Source organism: Lagenorhynchus albirostris, chromosome 13, assembly GCF_949774975.1.
Source record: "Lagenorhynchus albirostris chromosome 13, mLagAlb1.1, whole genome shotgun sequence".
NCBI classification, from domain to species: Eukaryota; Metazoa; Chordata; class Mammalia; order Artiodactyla; family Delphinidae; genus Lagenorhynchus; species Lagenorhynchus albirostris.
The window spans coordinates 41,167,589-41,173,419 of NC_083107.1; the positions used below are offsets into that span (position 1 = coordinate 41,167,589).

Sequence of the window (5,831 nt, forward strand, 5' to 3'; positions counted from 1 at the left end):
AAAATGCATCCAGGAAAGCATTGGGGATGTCCTGACGTTCTCCAGCTTTGACCCCAGAGCAATGAAAACTTTCTCTGCCGGGAGATAGTGGCAACTCTCTGACCTTTTCCAGAAGGAATTGGTGCTATGACTATGACTGATATTTAGGTGCTGCCATAGTTCATCTGAATCTGCTTGGCAACTAAACCACGTATTTTCCCATGCAGTTAAACCACTTTGCATGTGATTTTTTTTTTTTTTTTTTTTTTTTTTTTGCGGTACGTGGGCCTCTCACTGCCGTGGCCTCTCCCGCTGCGGAGCACAGGCTCCGGACGCGCAGGCTCAGCGGCCATGGCTCACGGGCCCAGCCCCTCTGCGGCATGTGGGATCCTCCCGGACCGGGGCACGAACCTGTGTCCCCTGCATCGGCAGGCGGACTCTCAACCATTGCACCACCAGGGAAGCCCTGCATGTGATTTTTAATAAACCAGGTCATCTCCAGTGAGGGGAGGAAGGAGCTCTCTGGACATCAGGACTAACAGCTAAGTCCCTATAGAGGAGAAAATAGATTAAATCCTCCTCTCAGGAGAAAAGATGGAGCAGAATCTATCCTCTGCCCTCAACTGGCTTGATGACCTGCACCCCACACCACTCAGGGGAATTTGGGAGGGAAACAGACAAAGCTTATGGCCCTTTGACGGCTTGAGTGGGAGTATTGCACTGGAGTCAGGAGATGCCACTGGAGCTCCTCATTTTTCAATTTGGAAGCTACTCTTTCATAGTAATAATAATGATCCCAGTCATAACAGACACCATATCAAAGTTAAATGTAAAGAACATATCCTTTCTACAGTATTGAACTAATGTTAAAGGCGTGATGCTCTCAGTTGAAAACAACCATTTTAAACAGCAATAATAACAAGAAAATAAGCATGTTTTGAGATTCTTCCTTTCCACCCTGTCGGGCACCCCTGCTTGGTGCTGTTTCGGTACATGAACACAACGGCATATGCAGCTCTTCTCTTAGCATAAATGTTTTGGAAGCTGGCGTTGCTAAGCTATGGCCAATTTCAAATGCAAAAATCTACTTCCCCTGGAAAACGTGCTTGCTACAACCTTCATGCCACCTTCGAATATTTGTGTAGTTCCTAAGTGGAATATGTTTGGTTTATGCAAAGCTGAAGGAAAAGGAAAGCGGAACAGATATCCAAAAGCACGTTGCTATGTCTTCTTTCTGTACCTTCAAACAATCACACATTTACTCATAAGAGATGCTGAACAAGGTCATCAGATCTAGAGGACACTATATTTTTTGAGTTGATGATATATTGATCATATTTTCCTCCACAGAGACTGCATTTTTGAAAAGTAGGAAGTTATGTATTGTTTATTTAAACTCCATGTACATGGCTATGATTTATTTGTATTTTATTAATTAGTTTACACATAAGCGTTGTGTACTGAGTGTCACTTCTATGTCAGGCACAGTGATGGCCAACAGATTCTGATTAGAATCCACTTAGAGTCTTAAGCCCTGGCATATTGTGGTTTTATTGTTCACAATTAGGAGAATTTTATGGTACTTTTCTTGGACCCTTTCTTTTGATGCATTGTATTAGTTTCCTATTGCTGCTGTAACAAATTTCAACAAATTTTATGACTTATAACAACACAAACCTATTATCTCACAGTCCTCCCAGTTAGAGTTACTGAAATCCAGGTGTCAGCAAGGATGTGTTCCTCCTTTCCGCACTACCCAGACAGGGGTCCATACAGCGTTGTTCTGGACTCCCATCCTAACTTAAAGGGAAACTTTCACAATGTCCGGAGCCCTTGACGTCCTGCAAGTGAAGGAGGAGGATGTCCTCAAATTCCTTGCAGCAGGAACCCACTTAGGTGGCACCAACTTTGACTTCCAAATGGAACAGTACATCTACAACAGGAAAAGTGATGGCATCTACATCATAAATCTGAAGAGAACCTGGGAGAAGCTTCTGTTGGCAGCTCGTGCCATTGAATTCCCAGCTGATGTCGGTGTCGTATCCTCCAGGAATACTGGCCGGCAAGCTGTGCTGAAGTTTGGTGCTGCCATTGGAGCCACTCCTATTGCTGGCCATTTCACTCCTGGAACCTTCACTAACCAGATCCAGGCAGCCTTCCGATAGCCAAGACTTCTGGCGGTTACTGATCCCAGGGCTGACCACCAGCCTCTCACAGAGGCCTCTTACGTTAACCTGCCTACCGTCACTCTGTGTAACACAGGCTCTCCGCTGTGCTATGTGGACGTTGCCATCCTGTGCAACAACAAGGGAGCTCACTCAGTGGGTCTGATGTGGTGGATGCCTGCCTGGGAAGTTCTGCACATGCGTGGGACCATCTCCTGTGAACACCCATGGGAGGTCATGCCTGATCTCTACTTCTACAGAGATCCTGAAGAGATTGAAATGGAATAACAGGCAGCAGCTGGGAAAGCTGTGGCCAAGGAGGAATTTCAGGGTGAATCGACCGCTCCTGAGTTCACTGCTACTCACCCTAAGGTGGCGGACTGGTCCGAAGGTGTGCAGGTGCCCTCTGTGCCTACTCAGCAGTTCCCCACTGAAGGCTGGTCTGCAGCTCCCACTGCTCAGGCCACTGAATGGGTAGGAGCAACCACTGAGTCATCTTAAGCTGTTCTTCCACAAACTCTTCAAATGGAAATAGGTTGATGGAAAATGAACAGTTTCTTAAAAAAAAAAAAAATGTTTCCTTCTGGAGGTTCTAGGAGAGAATCAAGTCCTTGCATTCTCTTTGCTGATGGTCTCTTCCCTCATTTTCAAATCCAACTGGGTAGCATCTTCAAATCTATTTCTCTCCTCTCTCTCTCTCTCTCTCCCCCCTCCTCCCCCGCCCCCCGCCTCCATCTTCACATCTTCTCTGACTCTCTTGCTTCCCTCTTATAAGCAGCCTTATGATTACATTGGGTCCACCCAGATAATCCAGGGTAATAATCTTGCCAACTCACATTTGCAGTCTCTTGAGCATGTAAGGCAACATCTACACAGGTTCTGGGGCTTACGATATAGACTTCTATGTGTGTGTGTGGTGTTCGGCGGGGGGCGTTATCCCACCTACCACATTCGCATATTGAACTCATCTCCTAGCTAAAATTCCTCTGCTTACGCTGTGTACTTTAAAAAAGGAAGTGTTTTTGAAACATTTTCCCAAAAAAATGACATGAAGAAATTTACACCCTTTTTGGGTCTTCACATAGAATGTAGCACCAATCCTCTGGATGCCAGGGCAGATCTCCTAGGAAGTGAATTTCTAAGTGTTGCAGAAGGAAACTGTTCACTGAGTCCACATTTTCTTAGCACAGCACCCCCAAGAGTTCAGTTTCTCTAGCTAAAGGTAAAAGCTCTCTGAGTTCTACTGGATGGTACTCTGGGGAATATTTTTGTGTGCTGAACACAATTAAAGTTATAATTCTTTTATTGCATTTATGCATATTAAAATAGAATGTCAACTTAATATTTTGACTCTTAATAAGTTTTCCCCAAAAGGAGATCATTACTCACAGTTCACACAGTGTGAAAGCCATGAATGTGTGCCTCGGTAGCCTGAGATTTACTGTGACTCTATTTCTGTACTGAATACAAATTCATTTAAAAATATATTCATTCCCCTATTCTCCCTGCATTGAGGTTTACGAATGAATAGATGGCGGGTTAGCAGTTCTAAGAATGCTGGGGCAGGGTCATAAGGACTTAACGCCTGCTGGAAAGATCCTTTGGGGCAAGAGAGGTCTGTTAGCCCATTCCATGTTTCCCAAGCTGAGGGAGAGGCCAGAGGGCCACATTCTGAGCTGAGAGGTTTTGAAACTTTGCTTTCCTTGGCCCTACAAAGCATAAGCTTTCTGATATTTCTCTCTCTTAAGCTATTTAATGAGGAGAAAGAGAGACATTTTCCCCAGGTGTTGAGTGGAAAGGAAGAGTAGATGAGAAGGTATGGCTGGAGGATTTCTAAACCCACAACTACACTCCAGTTTACTCCAAAGATGGAGACACTGTAGCATGAACAGCTGAAGTAGGGTTTTGCTCTTCATTGAGGGTATTTTCTGCAAAGTTTTGGAAGAGTTATGAACTAGTGGGAAGAAACCACATATATAGGCCTTGATACACACACACACACACATATTTAGATTAATAAGTTAGTGTTTTAATTAGCCAATGATACAGTGCCATATTATGAATAAACTGGCCATCAGGGATGAAGGAATGGAGTGAGGAAGAGGTTTCCTGGGCCTCAGAGACTCTGATAGGAGCCCAAAGCTGTTGATACTAGTGTTTGTGCAAGAAACGGTTTCATGAGATCAAGAGAACTCAACTCTTGCTGTGGTGTAGTCCTATACGCTTATATTATCATTCAGGAAGAATATACCTTACATTTGACAGAAGGTTTCCAAACATCAGGACATCCGTGTTCTTGATCCAAATTCAGTGTCAGCAAAGATTGCATCATCGCCTCTCACTGGCAGTTGTTGCTTTACTTTATAATACTTTTTATATTAGTTATCCTTCGGGGGCAACATGATGAACTTCAGATCTTTTATTGGCTTAGTGTTTTTTTTTTTTTAATATTTATTTGGGCTGCTCCTGGTCTTAGTTGCGGCATGTGGGGTCTTTGTTGCTGCATGCAGGATCTTTAGTTGCGGCATGTGAACTCTTAGTTGTGGCATGTGGACTTCTTAGTTGCGGCATGTGGACTCCTTGTTGCGGCATGCAGACTTCTTAGTTGCAGCATGCGGACTCTTGTGGCATGCATGTAGGATCTAGTTCCCCAATCAGGGATCGAACCCGGGCCCCCTGCATTGGGAGTGTGAAGTCTTACCCACTGGACCACCAGGGAAGTCCCTCAATGTTTTTTCTTTTTTTTTTATAGATCTTTATTGGAGTATGATTGCTTCACAGTACTGTGTTAGTTTCTGTTGTACACCAAAGTGAATCAGACATATGCATACATATATCCCCATATCCGCTCCCTCTTGAGCCTCCCTCCCACCCTCCCTATCCCACCCCTCTAGGTCGTTGCAAAGCACTGAGCTGATCATGATCACCCTGTGCTATGCAGCTGCTTCCCACTAGCTATCTATTTTACGTTTGGTAGTGTATATATGTCCATGCCACTCTCTCACTTCGTCCCAGCTTCCCCCACCCCACCACATCCTCAAGTCCATTCTCTATGTCTATGTCTTTATTCCTGCCCTGCCACTAGGTTCATCAGTACCATGTTTTTATTTTAGATTCCATATATATGTGCTAGCATACGGTATTTGTTCTTCTCTTTCTTACTTCACTCGGTATGACAGACTCTAGGTCCATCCACCTCACTACAGATAACTCAATTTCGTTCCTTTCTTTGGCTGAGTAATATTCCATTGTATATATGTGCCACATCTTCTTTATCCATTCATCTGTCGATGGACATTTAGGTTGCTTCCATGTTCTGGCTATTGTAAATAGTGTTGCAATGAACATTGTGGTACATGACTCATTTTGAACTATGGTTTTCTCAGGGTATATGCCCAGTAGTGGGATTGCTGGGTCATATGGTAGTTCTATTTTCAGTTTTTTAAGGAACCTCCATACTGTTCTCCATAGTGGTTGTATCAATTTACATTCCCACCTACAGTGCAGGAGGGTTTCCTTTTCACAACACCCTTTCCATCATTTGTTGTTTCTAGATTTTTTGATAATGGCCATTCTGACTGGTGTGAGATGATACCTTATTGTAGTTTTGATGTGCATTTCTCTAATATTCAGTGATGTTGAGCATCTTTTCATGTGTCTCTTGGCCATCTGTATGTCTTCTTTGGT

The 5,831-nt window shown here is 43.8% G+C and overlaps 1 pseudogene; it reads left to right on the forward strand.

Moving 5' to 3' along the window:
* The first annotated feature begins 1,788 nt into the window (after window positions 1-1,788).
* Window positions 1,789-2,645, forward strand: LOC132531363 (small ribosomal subunit protein uS2-like; annotated as a pseudogene).
* The last annotated feature ends 3,186 nt before the right edge of the window (window positions 2,646-5,831 follow it).